The sequence below is a fragment of the Ranitomeya variabilis genome, chromosome 5, assembly GCF_051348905.1.
Source record: "Ranitomeya variabilis isolate aRanVar5 chromosome 5, aRanVar5.hap1, whole genome shotgun sequence".
Lineage (NCBI taxonomy): Eukaryota > Metazoa > Chordata > Amphibia > Anura > Dendrobatidae > Ranitomeya > Ranitomeya variabilis.
Window position 1 is genome coordinate 59,002,439 of NC_135236.1, and position 14,651 is coordinate 59,017,089.

The window sequence follows — 14,651 nt, forward strand, 5'->3', positions numbered from 1 at the left end:
AAAGTTAGTGCAAAAATCAAGCTATGAACAAACTTTTAGAACACTAATTAACACAAAACTATATTGAGAACTGCTCAGTTCAAGTACTAATCCAAAGAAATTAATGAGATGATGCGTCGCATTTACCAACAAGTGCTATAAATAAGATACCAAAAATCTCAAAAACTTGAGCCAATCTGGCAAAACTGATAGCATATTCAGAATCAGCACCCCAAAAATACCACAAATTCATTAAAATAGTTTGGACACCAGAAAAAAAATTTTTTTTTGTTGACCTGTGTTATCTGTCTATCAATTATCTATCTATTATCTATCTATTATCTGTCTATCAATTATCTATCTATTATCTATCTATTATATATCTATTATCTATCAATCTATCTATCGATCTATCTGTCTAAAATAATTAAAGAAAATTTGGCAGCACTACCAAAAAGAACGGGTGCAATAAACCTGTAAAGGTGATGCCTGTTTTTTTCTGACTATCTATCTATCTATCTATCTATCTATCTATCTATCTATCTATCTATCTATCTATCTATCTATCACACATAGTTTTGCCAAAGCAAGTGTACTCTAGTGAATTGTGATATTGACTGTGGGCCGATGGATGGAGCACATACAAGCTAGGAGTTATGAAAATCCATAACATATCATATTTCTATCATACTGTGCTGCTATCTCCACTGTGCTCTCTTCTTCCCCCAGCAGGATGAAATTTGGGAAGATCAGAGAGTCTCCTGAAGTGAGTGTCCTTCACTGCTGTGTGTTTGGTTCAGTGTAGCAGGAAGTGGGTCTCATGCTCCAGGGCCTCCTGGTCGCAGTATGGGCAAATTCTGTTCTCACTGGGCTTCTAAGTATGTTGGCACCAGCCAGGTTCGATGGCCAGACTGTAGGCACGGAGTCAATGAGGTTCAGTAATTTCTCCAGATATGGAGCCAGTCTGTAGTCTTGCTACAGACTGCAGTACATGATCAGATTCTGTGAGGAGATGACATTGTTCCTCCAGTCACTGACATACCTTTCTTGTCTACCATCTTCCTGATTCCAGCAGTTTTCAGGTTGCTGTGATTAGTGTTTCAGTCAGGTTGGGTTTGATTGACACAGCACCGTCTTTAGGACTGCTAGGTGTAAAGGTAAACGGCCCAGCACTGTTGTAGGTGCTCCGATTGACCTGAAGAAGGTGCTTACAGAGTTCAAGAGGGAATATTTCTGTTCAGCTAGAATCCCATCTTTACCAGTCTGGGTATGTGTAAGGACCCCAGACTTCACAGGTGTATGGTAGGTTTTGTGAGATGATGCAATTTCTGATTTTTAGCCAGACCCTCACTGGTGACTTCAGATGGTAGAGTTTCCCTTTGGATGGCATAGAAGATTCTGCAGGCCTTATTTTTCTGGATCTATATGAATTGTTTGAAGCTCCTTGACTGATGGATTTCCAGCGCCTTGTATTTGTTCTTTCCTGTAAGGGTACCGTCACACATTGAAATTTCCATCGCTACGACGTTACGATTCGTGACGTTCTAGCGATATCGTTACGATCTCGCAGTTTCTGACACGCTACTGCGAACAGACACCCTGCTGAGAATCGTACGTCGTAGCAGATCGTTTGGAACTTTCTTTCGTCGCTTGATCACCCGCTGACATCGCTGGATCGTTGTGTGTGACAGCGATCCAGCGATGTCTTCGCTTGTAACCAGGGTAAACATCGGGTAACTAAGCGCAGGGCCGCGCTTAGTAACCCGATGTTTACCCTGGTTACAAGCGTAAACGTAAAAAAACAAACCGTACATACTCACCCGTCGGTGTCCTTCAGGTCCCTTGCCGTCTGCTTCCTGCTCTGAGTGCCGGCCGGAAAGTGAGAGCAGAGCGCAGCGGTGCTGCGATCTGCTCTCACTGTACGGCTGCACTCAGAGCAGGAAGCAGACGGCAAGGGACCTGAAGGACACCGACGGGTGAGTATGTACTGTTTGTTTTTTTACGTTTACGCTGGTAACCAGGGTAAACATCGGGTTACTAAGCGCGGCCCTGCGCTTAGTTACCCGATGTTTACCCTGGTTACCCGGGGACTTCGGCATCGCTCCAGCGCCGTGATTGCAACGTGTGACCGCAGTCTACGACGCTGGAGCGATGATTATACGACGCTGCGACGTCACGAATCGTGCCGTCGCAGCGATGAAAATTTCAATGTGTGACGGTACCTTTAGTGGGAAGTTGTTTAGCACAATTGAAGTGTGCAGGTTCAATCTTACCTTTCTTATCTGGAACATCATGATGTTGGTTTTCGTTGTATTGATGGGTGGTGCCCATGTGGAGCTAAATTTCTCCAAGATTTGCAGGTTGTCTTGGAGGCCATTCTTAATTGGTGACAGTAGAAGCAGGTCATCTGCATACAGCAGAAACTTCACCTGGGTATCATGGAGCGTGAGACCTGGTACCAGGAAGCATTCCAGAGCAGTGGCCAGCTCATTGATGTAGATGTTGAAAGCATTGGATTTACACTGAAGTCCTGTCTGACTCCATGGCTCTGCTGGAAATAAGTTGTTCTTCTCATATTCATCCACACGCTACAGCGTTTCTCGGTGTAATAGTTTTTGATGATGTCATAGGTCTTTCTTCTTATTCTGCTCTCCAGCAGTTTCAGGAATAGGGCTGGGTGCCCTTTATAAAGTCCACAAAACAAGCGTATATCTTTCCATGCTTAGTTTTGTAGATGTGGGTCTGAATGAGGTATAGATGTGGTAGGTGGTTCAGCATGGAACCTGCTTGGCTTTTTTTCTGCGGACATTGTGCTAGGTGAAAATGCTGAGGATCCTCTTGTTCAGGATGATGTTGTATTCAGAGGGTTTTGGAATGGTTTGATTTTTTCCACCATTGCCTTTAGCCCCTTAATCCCATATGACATACTATCCCGTCAAGGTGACCTGGGACTTAATTCCCAGTGACGTAATAGTATGTCATATGCGATCGGCCGCGCTCACGGGGGGAGCGCAGCCGATCGCGGCCGGGTGTCAGCTGACTATCGCAGCTGACATCCGGCACTATGTGCCAGGAGCAGTCATGGACCGCCCCCGGCACATTAACCCCCGGCACACTGTGATCAAACATGATCGCAGTGTTCTGGCGGTATAGGGAAGCATCGCGCAGGGAGGGGGCTCTCTGCGGGCTTCCCTGAGACCCTCGGAGCAACGCGATGTGATCGCGTTGCTCTGAGCGTCTCTTACCTCCTCTCCCTGCAGGTGCCCGGATCCAAGATGGCCGCGGGGCTGCATCCGGGTCCTGCAGGGAGGTGGCTTACCTGGTAAGCCAGCAGCGCTGTAAGTCAGATCGGTGATCTGACAGAGTGCTGTGCAATCTGTCAGATCAGCGATTTGTGATGTCCCCCCTGGGACAAAGTAAAAAAGTTTAAAAAAAAAATTTCCACAAGTGTAAAAAAAAAATAAAAAAAATTAAAAAAATAAAGAAAAAAAATATTCCCATAAATACATTTCCTTTTTCTAAATAAAAAAAATAAATAAATAAAAGTACACGTATTTAGAATCGCTGCGTCCATAATGACCCAACCTATAAAACTGTCCCACTAGTTAACCCCTTCAATGAACACCGTTTAAAAAAAAAACCGAGGCAAAAAACAACGCTTTATTATCATACCGCCGAACAAAAAGTGGAATAACACGCGATCAAAAAGACAGATATAAATAACCATGGTACCACTGAAAACATCATCTTGTCCTGCAAAAAACGAGCCACCATACAGCGTCATCAGCGAAAAAACAAAAAAGTTATAGTCCTCAGAATAAAGCTATGCCAAAATAATTATTTTTTCTATAAAATAGTTTTTATCGTATAAAAGCGCCAAAACATAAAAAAATGATATAAATGAGGTATCGCTGTAATCGTACTGACCCAAAGAATAAAACTGCTTTATCAATTTTACCAAACGTGGAATGGTATAAACGCCGCCCCCAAAAGAAATTCATGAATAGCTGGTTTTTGGTCATTCTGCCTCACAAAAATCGGAATAAAAAGCGATCAAACAATGTCACGTGCCCGAAAATGTTACCAATAAAAACTACAACTCGTCCCGCAAAAAACAAGACCTCATATGACTCTGTGGACCAAAATATGGAAAAATTATAGGTCTCAAAATGTGGAGATGCAAAAACTTTTTTTCTATAAAAAGCGTCTTTTAGTGTGTGACGGCTGCCAATCATAAAAATCCGCTATAAGAAACGCTATAAAAGTAAATCAAACCCCCCTTCATCACCTCCTTAGTTAGGGAAAAATAATAAAATTTAAAAAATGTATTTATTTCCATTTTCATGTTTGGGTTACGGCTAGGGTTAGGGCTAGGGTTAGGGCTAGGGCTAGGGTTAGGGCTAGGGTTAGGGCTAGGGTTAGGGTTAGGGCTAGGGCTAGGGTTAGGGTTGGGGCTAGGGTTGGGGCTAAAGTTAGGGTTAGGGTTGGGGCTAAAGTTAGGGTTAGGGTTGGGGCTAAAGATAGGGTTAGGGTTTGGATTACATTTACGGTTGGGATTAGGGTTGGGATTAGAGTTAGGGGTGTGTCAGGGTTAGGGGTGTGGTTAGGGTTACCTTTGGGATTAGAGGCGTGTTTGGATTAGGGTTTCAGTTAGAATTGGGGAGTTTCCACTGTTTAGGCACATCAGGGGCTCTCCAAACGCGACATGGCGTCCGATCTCAATTCCAGCCAATTCTGCATTAAAAAAGTAAAACAGTGCTCCTTCCCTTCCGAGCTCTCCCGTGCGCCCAAACAGGGGTTTACCCCAACATATGGGGTATCAGCATACTTGGGGTAAATTGGGCAACAACTTTTGGGGCCAAGTTCTCTTGTTACCCTTGGGAAAATAAAAATTGGGGGGGCTAAAAATCATTTTTGTGGGGAAAAAAATATTTTTTTATCTTCACAGCTCTGCGTTGTAAACTGTAGTGAAACACTTGGGGGTTCAAGGTTCTCACAACACATCTAGATAAGTTCCTTGGGAGTTCTAGTTTCCAATATGGGGTCACTTATGGGGGTTTCTACTGTATGGGTACATCAGGGGCTCTGCAAATGCAACGTAACGCCTGCAGACCAATCCATCAAAGTCTGCATTCCAAATGGCACTCCTTCCCTTCCGAGCTCTGTCATGCGCCCAAACAGTGGTTCCCCCCACATATGGGGTATCAGCGTACTCAGGACAAATTGCACAACACCTTTTGGGGTCCAATTTCTTCTCTTACCCTTGGGAAAATAAAAAATTGGGGGCGAAAAAATCATTTTTGTGAAAAAATATGATTTTTTATTTTTACGGCTCTGCATTATAAACTTCTGTGAAGCACTTGGTGGGTCAAAGTGCTCACCACACATCTAGATAAGTTCCTTAGGGGGCCTACTTTCCAAAATGGTATCACTTGTGGGGGGTTTCAATGTTTAGGCACATCAGGGGTTCTCCAAACGCAATATGGCTTCCAATCTCAAGTCCAGTCAGTTTTGCATTGAAAAGTCAAACGGCGCTCCTTCACTTCCGAGCTGTACCATGCGCCCAAACAGTAGTTTACCCCCACATGTGGGGTATCGGCGTACTCAGGACAAATTGCACAACAACTTTTGTGGTCCAATTTCTTCTCTTACCCTTGGGAAAATAAAAAATTGAGGGCGAAAGATCATTTTTGTGAAAAATTATGATTTTTTCTTTTTACGGCTCTGCATTATAAACTTCTGTGAAGCACTTGTTGGGTCAAAGTGGTCACCAAACATCTAGATAAGTTCCTTAAGGGGTCTAATTTCCAAAATGGTGTCACTTGTGGGGGGTTTCAATGTTTAGGCACATAAGTGTTGTGATTTTGCTTTTTTGCTCCCTCTAGTGGTCATTAGTGATTTGACTCTGGAGCTTCTGTCTTTTCCTATATCCTCACCTGGGCCGTTAGTTCAGGGGCGTTGCTATATAAGCTCCCCGGACCTTCAGTTCAATGCCTGGCATCGTTGAAATCAGAGCTAATCTGTTGTGCTCTTGTCCTATGATCCTGGTTCCTGTATTTCAAGCTAAGTCTTCTTCTTTGCTTTTTGCTTTTGTTTTGTTTGGTATTTTTGTCCAGCTTGTTCCAATCTGTATCCTGACCTTTGCTGGAAGCTCTAGGGGGCTGGTGTTCTCCCCCCGGACCGTTAGACGGTTCGGGGGTTCTTGAATCTCCAGCGTGGATTTTTATAGGGTTTTTGTTGACCAGATAAGTTATCTTGCTATATTCTGCTATTAGTAAGCTGGCCTCTCTTTGCTGAACCTGGTTCATTTCTGTGTTTGTCATTTCCTCTTACCTCACCGTTATTATTTGTGGGGGGCTTGTATCTTGCTTTGGGGTCCCTTTCTCTGGAGGCAAGAGAGGTCTTTGTTTTCTTCTCCTAGGGGTAGTTAGATTGTCCGGCTGGCGCGAGTCATCTAGCGATCCGTAGGCATGATCCCCGGCTACTTCTAGTGTTGGCGTTAGGAGTAGCTATTTGGTCAACCCAGTTACCACAGCCCTATGAGCTGAATTTTTGAATCTCGCAGACTTACACGTTCCTCTGAGACCCTGTCCACTGGGGTCATAACAGTATGCCAGGCCAGTATTAAATGTTTAATGCATTGCAGAAGTGGGATTATAAGAAAGAAAATTTTGAGTTTTTTTTTTCCCTCTCTCATTTTTTTTTTTTTTTTTTTTTTCTTTTCCCCTTTACCTCAGAGTGGCTTAAAGCTTGCTGCAGACATGAATGTCCAGACCTTGATTACAAGTGTGGACCAGCTTGCCGCTCGTGTGCAGGGTATACAAGATTATGTTACCAGAAATCCTAGGTCTGAACCCAAGATTCCGATTCCTGAACTGTTTTCAGGAGACCGATTTAAGTTTAGGAATTTCAGGAATAATTGTAAATTGTTTTTGTCCCTGAAACCTTGTTCGTCTGGAGACTCTGCTCAACAAGTAAAAATTGTTATTTCATTCTTACGGGGTGACCCTCAAGATTGGGCTTTTTCGTTGGCGCCAGGAGATCCGGCATTGGCTGATATTGATGCGTTTTTTCTGGCGCTCGGTTTACTTTATGAGGAACCCAATCTTGAGATTCAGGCAGAGAAAGCCTTGCTGGCTATGTCTCAGGGCCAGGACGAGGCTGAGGTGTATTGCCAAAAATTTCGGAAATGGTCCGTGCTGACACATTGGAACGAGTGTGCACTGGCCGCTAATTTTAGAAATGGCCTTTCTGAGGCCATTAAGAATGTTATGGTGGGTTTTCCCATTCCCACAGGTCTGAATGATACCATGTCCCTGGCTATTCAAATTGACCGGCGGTTGCGGGAGCGCAAAACCGCAAATTCCCTCATGTTGTTGTCTGAACAGACACCTGATGTGATGCAATGTGATAGAAAAACCGCAAATTCCCTCATGGTGTTGTCTGAACGGACACCTGATTTGATGCAATGTGATAGAATCCTGACTAGAAATGAGAGGAAAATTCATAGACGCCGGAATGGCTTGTGCTACTACTGTGGTGATTCTACACATGTTATCTCAGCATGCTCTAAACGTATATCTAAGGTTGTTAGTCCTGTCACCGTTGGTAATTTGCATCCTAAGTTTATTCTGTCTGTAACTTTGATTTGCTCACTGTCATCTTATCCTGTCATGGCGTTTGTAGATTCAGGTGCTGCCCTGAGTCTTATGGATCTCTCATTTGCTAAGCGCTGTGGTTTTATTCTTGAACCATTAGAAAATCCTATCCCTCTTAGGGGTATTGATGCTACGCCATTAGCAGAAAATAAACCGCAGTATTGGACACAGGTTACCATGTGCATGACTCCTGAACACCGCGAGGTGATACGTTTTCTCGTTCTACATAAAATGCATGATTTGGTTGTTTTGGGGCTGCCATGGTTACAGACCCATAATCCAGTCCTTGACTGGAAGGCTATGTCAGTGTCTAGTTGGGGCTGTCGTGGTATTCATGAGGATTCCCTGCCTGTGTCTATTGCTTCTTCTACGCCTTCGGAAGTTCCGGAGTATTTGTCTGATTATCAGGATGTCTTTAGCGAGTCCAGGTCCAGTGCATTGCCTCCTCATAGGGAATGTGACTGTGCAATAGATTTGATTCCAGGCAGTAAATTTCCTAAGGGAAGACTGTTTAATCTGTCGATACCTGAACATACCGCTATGCGTTCATATATCAAGGAGTCTCTGGAGAAAGGACACATCCGTCCGTCTTCTTCCCCTCTTGGTGCGGGATTCTTTTTTGTGGCTAAAAAGGACGGATCTTTGAGGCCTTGTATTGACTATCGGCTTTTAAATAAGATCACTGTCAAATTTCAGTATCCTTTGCCGCTGTTGTCTGACTTGTTTGCCCGGATTAAAGGTGCCAAGTGGTTTACCAAGATAGACCTTCGTGGTGCGTACAACCTTGTGCGCATTAAGCAAGGGGATGAATGGAAAACCGCATTCAATACGCCCGAAGGTCATTTTGAGTACTTGGTGATGCCTTTTGGGCTCTCTAATGCCCCTTCAGTTTTTCAGTCCTTTATGCATGACATTTTCCGGAACTATCTGGATAAATTTTTGATCGTTTATCTGGATGATATTCTGTTTTTTTCTGATAATTGGGACTCGCATGTGGAGCAGGTCAGGATGGTCTTTAAAATTTTGCGTGAAAATTCTTTGTTTGTCAAGGGCTCAAAGTGTCTTTTTGGTGTACAGAAGGTTCCCTTTTTGGGGTTCATTTTTTCCCCTTCTGCTGTGGAGATGGACCCAGTCAAGGTCCGAGCTATTCTTGATTGGACTCAGCCCTCGTCAGTTAAGAGTCTTCAGAAGTTCTTGGGTTTCGCTAACTTCTACCGTCGTTTTATCGCTAACTTTTCTAGCATTGTGAAACCTTTGACGGATATGACCAAGAAGGGCTCCGATGTGGTTAATTGGGCTCCTGCTGCCGTGGAGGCTTTCCAGGAGTTGAAACGTCGGTTTACTTCGGCGCCTGTTTTGTGCCAGCCTGATGTCTCGCTTCCCTTTCAGGTTGAGGTGGATGCTTCAGAGATTGGAGCAGGGGCCGTTTTGTCGCAGAGAGGCCCTGGTTGCTCTGTTATGAGACCTTGCGCCTTTTTCTCTAGGAAGTTTTCGCCTGCGGAGCGAAATTATGATGTGGGCAATCGGGAGTTGTTGGCCATGAAATGGGCATTTGAGGAGTGGCGTCATTGGCTCGAGGGTGCTAAGCATCGTGTGGTGGTCTTGACTGATCTCAAAAATCTGATGTATCTCGAGTCTGCTAAACGCCTGAATCCTAGACAGGCCCGCTGGTCATTGTTTTTCTCCCGTTTTGACTTTGTTGTCTCGTATTTACCAGGTTCAAAAAATGTGAAGGCCGATGCTCTTTCCAGGAGCTTTGTGCCTGATGCTCCTGGAGTCGCTGAACCTGTTGGTATTCTTAAGGATGGTATTATCTTGTCAGCTATTTCTCCAGATCTGCGACGTGTGTTGCAGAGATTTCAGGCTGATAGGCCTGATTCTTGTCCACCTGACAGACTGTTTGTGCCTGATAAGTGGACCAGCAGAGTCATTTCCGAGGTTCATTCCTCGGTGTTGGCAGGTCACCCAGGAATTTTTGGCACCAGAGATCTGGTGGCCAGATCCTTTTGGTGGCCTTCCTTGTCTAGGGATGTGCGGTCATTTGTACAGTCCTGTGGGACTTGTGCTCGAGCTAAGTCTTGCTGTTCTCATGCCAGCGGGTTGCTCTTGCCCTTGCCTGTCCCTAAGAGACCTTGGACACATATCTCCATGGATTTCATTTCTGATCTTCCGGTGTCTCAAGGCATGTCTGTTATCTGGGTGATATGTGATCGCTTCTCCAAGATGGTCCATTTGGTTCCTTTGCCTAAGCTGCCTTCCTCTTCCGATCTGGTTCCTGTGTTTTTCCAGAACGTGGTTCGTTTGCACGGCATCCCTGAGAATATTGTGTCAGACAGAGGATCCCAGTTCGTTTCCAGATTCTGGCGATCCTTTTGTAGTAGGATGGGCATTGACTTGTCGTTTTCGTCTGCTTTCCATCCTCAGACTAATGGACAGACGGAGCGAACTAATCAGACTTTGGAGGCTTATTTGAGGTGTTTTGTCTCTGCTGATCAGGACGATTGGGTGACCTTCTTGCCGTTGGCTGAGTTTGCCCTTAATAATCGGGCTAGTTCCGCCACCTTGGTTTCGCCGTTTTTCTGCAACTCTGGTTTCCACCCTCGTTTTTCTTCGGGTCATGTGGAACCTTCTGACTGCCCTGGGGTGGATTCTGTGGTGGATAGGTTGCAGCGGATCTAGAATCTTGTGGTGGACAACTTGAAGTTGTCACAGGAGAGGGCTCAGCGCTTTGCCAACCGCCGCCGCGGTGTGGGTCCCCGACTACGTGTTGGGGATTTGGTGTGGCTTTCTTCCCGCTTTGTTCCTATGAAGGTTTCCTCTCTCAAATTTAAACCTCGTTTTATTGGTCCTTACAAGATATTGGAAATCCTTAATCCTGTATCCTTTCGCCTGGATCTTCCTGTGTCGTTTGCTATCCACAACGTGTTTCATAGGTCCTTGTTGCGGCGGTACGTTGTGCCTGTGGTTCCTTCTGCTGAGCCTCCTGCTCCGGTGTTGGTTGAGGGCGAGTTGGAGTACGTGGTGGAGAAGATCTTGGATTCTCGTCTCTCCAGGCGGAGGCTTCAGTACCTGGTCAAGTGGAAGGGCTATGGTCAGGAAGATAATTCCTGGGTGGTCGCCTCTGATGTTCATGCGGCCGATTTAGTTCGTGCCTTTCACGCCGCTCGTCCTGATCGCCCTGGTGGTCGTGGTGAGGGTTCGGTGACCCCTCACTAAGGGGGGGGTACTGTTGTGATTTTGCTTTTTGCTCCCTCTAGTGGTCATTAGTGATTTGACTCTGGAGCTTCTGTCTTTTCCTATATCCTCACCTGGGCCGTTAGTTCAGGGGCGTTGCTATATAAGCTCCCTGGACCTTCAGTTCAATGCCTGGCATCGTTGAAATCAGAGCTAATCTGTTGTGCTCTTGTCCTATGATCCTGGTTCCTGTATTTCAAGCTAAGTCTTCTTCTTTGCTTTTTGCTTTTGTTTTGTTTGGTATTTTTGTCCAGCTTGTTCCAATCTGTATCCTGACCTTTGCTGGAAGCTCTAGGGGGCTGGTGTTCTCCCCCCGGACCGTTAGACGGTTCGGGGGTTCTTGAATCTCCAGCGTGGATTTTTATAGGGTTTTTGTTGACCAGATAAGTTATCTTGCTATATTCTGCTATTAGTAAGCTGGCCTCTCTTTGCTGAACCTGGTTCATTTCTGTGTTTGTCATTTCCTCTTACCTCACCGTTATTATTTGTGGGGGGCTTGTATCTTGCTTTGGGGTCCCTTTCTCTGGAGGCAAGAGAGGTCTTTGTTTTCTTCTCCTAGGGGTAGTTAGATTCTCCGGCTGGCGCGAGTCATCTAGCGATCCGTAGGCGTGATCCCCGGCTACTTCTAGTGTTGGCGTTAGGAGTAGCTATTTGGTCAACCCAGTTACCACAGCCCTATGAGCTGGATTTTTGAATCTCGCAGACTTACACGTTCCTCTGAGACCCTGTCCACTGGGGTCATAACACATAAGGGGCTCTCCTAACGCAACATGGCATCCTGTTGTGAATTCCGCTCTTGGGCTCCCTCCAGTGGTTGTAAGTGGCACTTTTGTGAGTTCTGCTCTTGGGCTCCCTCCGGTGGTTTTAAGTGGTACTGCTGCTCCTTGGATTTAGTAGTCAGCAGCTGTTTCCACTGATTGTCTTTCTGGCTCGGCTATTTAGCCTGGTTCTATCCTTCAGCCTGTGCCAGTTGTCAATGGTTCCTGGTTGGATTCACATCTCTGCTTGGATTTCCCTGATATTCTGACCAGTTCAGCAAAGATAAGTCCTTGCTTTGTTCTTTTGCAGTCCACTTTTGGTGGACTTAATCTTTCTGCACTTTCTATGTTTTTTCTAGTCCAGCTTGTCAGTATGGATTTATTCAGTTTAGCTGGAAGTTCTGGGAAGCAGATTTACCCTCCACACCTTTAGTCAGGTGTGGAGATTTTTGTAAACTCTGTGGTGGATTTTTCTAGTTTTTAATACTGACCGCACAGTATTCTGTCCTGTTCTTTTTATCTAGCTAGACTGGCCTCCTTTGCTACATCCTGGTTTCATTCTGCGTATGTCATTTCCCTCTCCACTCACAGTCAATATTTGTGGGGGGCTGTCCTATCCTTTGGGGATTTTCTCTGAGGCAAGATAGCTTTCCTGTTTCTATCTTTAGGGGTAGTTAGTCCTCCGGCTGTGACGAGGTGTCTAGGGAGTGACAGGAACATCCCACGGATACTTCTAGTGTTGTGTTAAGCTCAGGAACTGCGGTCAGTACAGGTACCACCTCCTCCAGAGCACGTCCCATGTTGCTCCTAAACCACCAGCCTATAACAGTACAATTGGCCAAAAATGAATTAAATGCATCTCAAAAGAAGGAAAAGGAAGTTCTGAGCCATTTTATTTTCTGCAGTCTGTTTTGTCTTTTTTTTTCCTCTTTATCTCTGGGTGGTTCAGGATATTGGCGCTGGCATGGATGTCCAGGGTTTGTTTTCTCGTGTGGATCAACTTGCTGCAAGAGTACAGAGTATCCAAGATTATGTTGTCCAGACTCCGGCTTTAGAGCCTAGAATTCCAACCCCTGATTTGTTTTTTGGGGACAGATCCAAGTTTTTGAACTTTAAAAATAACTGCAAATTGTTTTTTGCCTTGAAACCCCGTTCCTCTGGTGATTCCATTCAGCAGGTTAAAATTGTCATCTCTCTGCTGCGTGGTGACCCTCAGGACTGGGCATTCTCCCTTGAATCAGGGGATCTGGCATTGCTTAATGTAGACGCATATTTTCAAGCGCTCGGATTATTGTATGACGAACCTAATTCTGTGGATCATGCAGAAAAGACCTTGTTGGCCCTGTGTCAGGGTCAGGAAGCGGCAGAAGTATACTGCCAGAAATTTAGAAAATGGTCTGTGCTCACTAAATGGAATGAGGAGGCTCTGGCAGCAATTTTCAGAAAGGGTCTTTCTGAAGCCCTTAAAGATGTTATGGTGGGGTTCCCCACGCCTGCTGGTTTGAGCGAATCTATGTCTCTAGCCATTCAGATTGATCGGCGCCTGCGCGAGCGCAAAGTTGTGCACCATATGGCAGTATCCTCTGAGCAGAGTCCTGAGCCTATGCAATGTGATAGGATTTTGACTAGAGCAGAACAGCAGGGATTCAGATGCCAGAATAGGCTGTGTTTTTACTGTGGTGATTCTGCTCATGTTATTTCTGATTGCCCTAAGCGTACTAAGAGGGTCGCTAGGTCTGTTACCATCAGTACTGTACAGCCTAAATTTCTCTTATCTGTGACCTTGATTTGCTCATTATCGTCCTTTTCTGTCATGGCATTTGTGGATTCAGGCGCTGCCCTGAACTTGATGGACTTGGAATTCGCCAGGCGCTGTGGTTTTTCCTTGCAGCCTTTGCAGAGCTCTATTCCTTTGAGGGGCATTGATGCTACGCCGTTGGCCAAGGATAAACCTCAGTATTGGACTCAGCTGACCATGTGCATGGCTCCATCACATCAGGAACATTGCCGTTTTCTGGTGTTGCATAATTTGCATGATGTTGTTGTACTGGGTTTTCCATGGTTACAGGGACATAATCCGGTGCTGGATTGGAAATCTGTGTCTGTGACTAGTTGGGGTTGTCAAGGGGTACATAGTGACGTTCCTTTGATGTCAATTTCCTCTTCCCCTTCTTCAGAAGTTTCTGAGTTTTTGTTGGATTTCCAGGATGTGTTTGATGAGCCCAAGTCCAGTTCCCTTCCTCCGCATAGGGACTGTGATTGTGCTATTAACTTGATTCCTGGCTGTAAGTTCCCTAAAGGCCGACTTTTCAATCTGTCTGTGCCAGAGCATGCCGCCATGCGGAGTTATGTTAAGGAGTCTTTAGAGAAGGGGCATATTCGGTCGTCTTCATCACCATTGGGAGCAGGATTCTTTTTTGTTGCCAAGAAGGATGGCTCCTTGAGACCCTGTATTGATTATCGCCTTCTTAATAAGATCACGGTCAAATTCCAATACCCTTTACCTTTGCTTTCTGATTTGTTTGCTCGGATCAAGGGGGCTAGTTGGTTTACTAAGATTGACCTTCGAGGGGCATATAATCTTGTTCGTATTAAACAGGGTAACGAATGGAAAACTGCATTTAATACTCCCGAAGGCCATTTTGAATACCTTGTGATGCCTTTCGGGCTCTCTAATGCTCCTTCTGTATTTCAGTCCTTCATGCATATTTTCCACAATTATCTTGATAAATTCATGATTGTATATTTGGATGATATTTTGATTTTTTCCGATGATTGGGAGTCTCATGTGAAGCAGGTCAGGATGGTATTCCAGATCCTTCGTGATAATGCTTTATTTGTGAAGGGGTCTAAGTGCCTATTTGGAGTTCAGAAGGTCTCTTTTTTGGGTTTCATTTTTTCTCCCTCGTCTATAGAAATGGATCCTGTTAAGGTCCAAGCCATTCATGACTGGATTCAACCCACATCTGTGAAGAGTCTTCAGAAATTTTTGGGCTTTGCTAATTTTTATCGCCGTTTCATT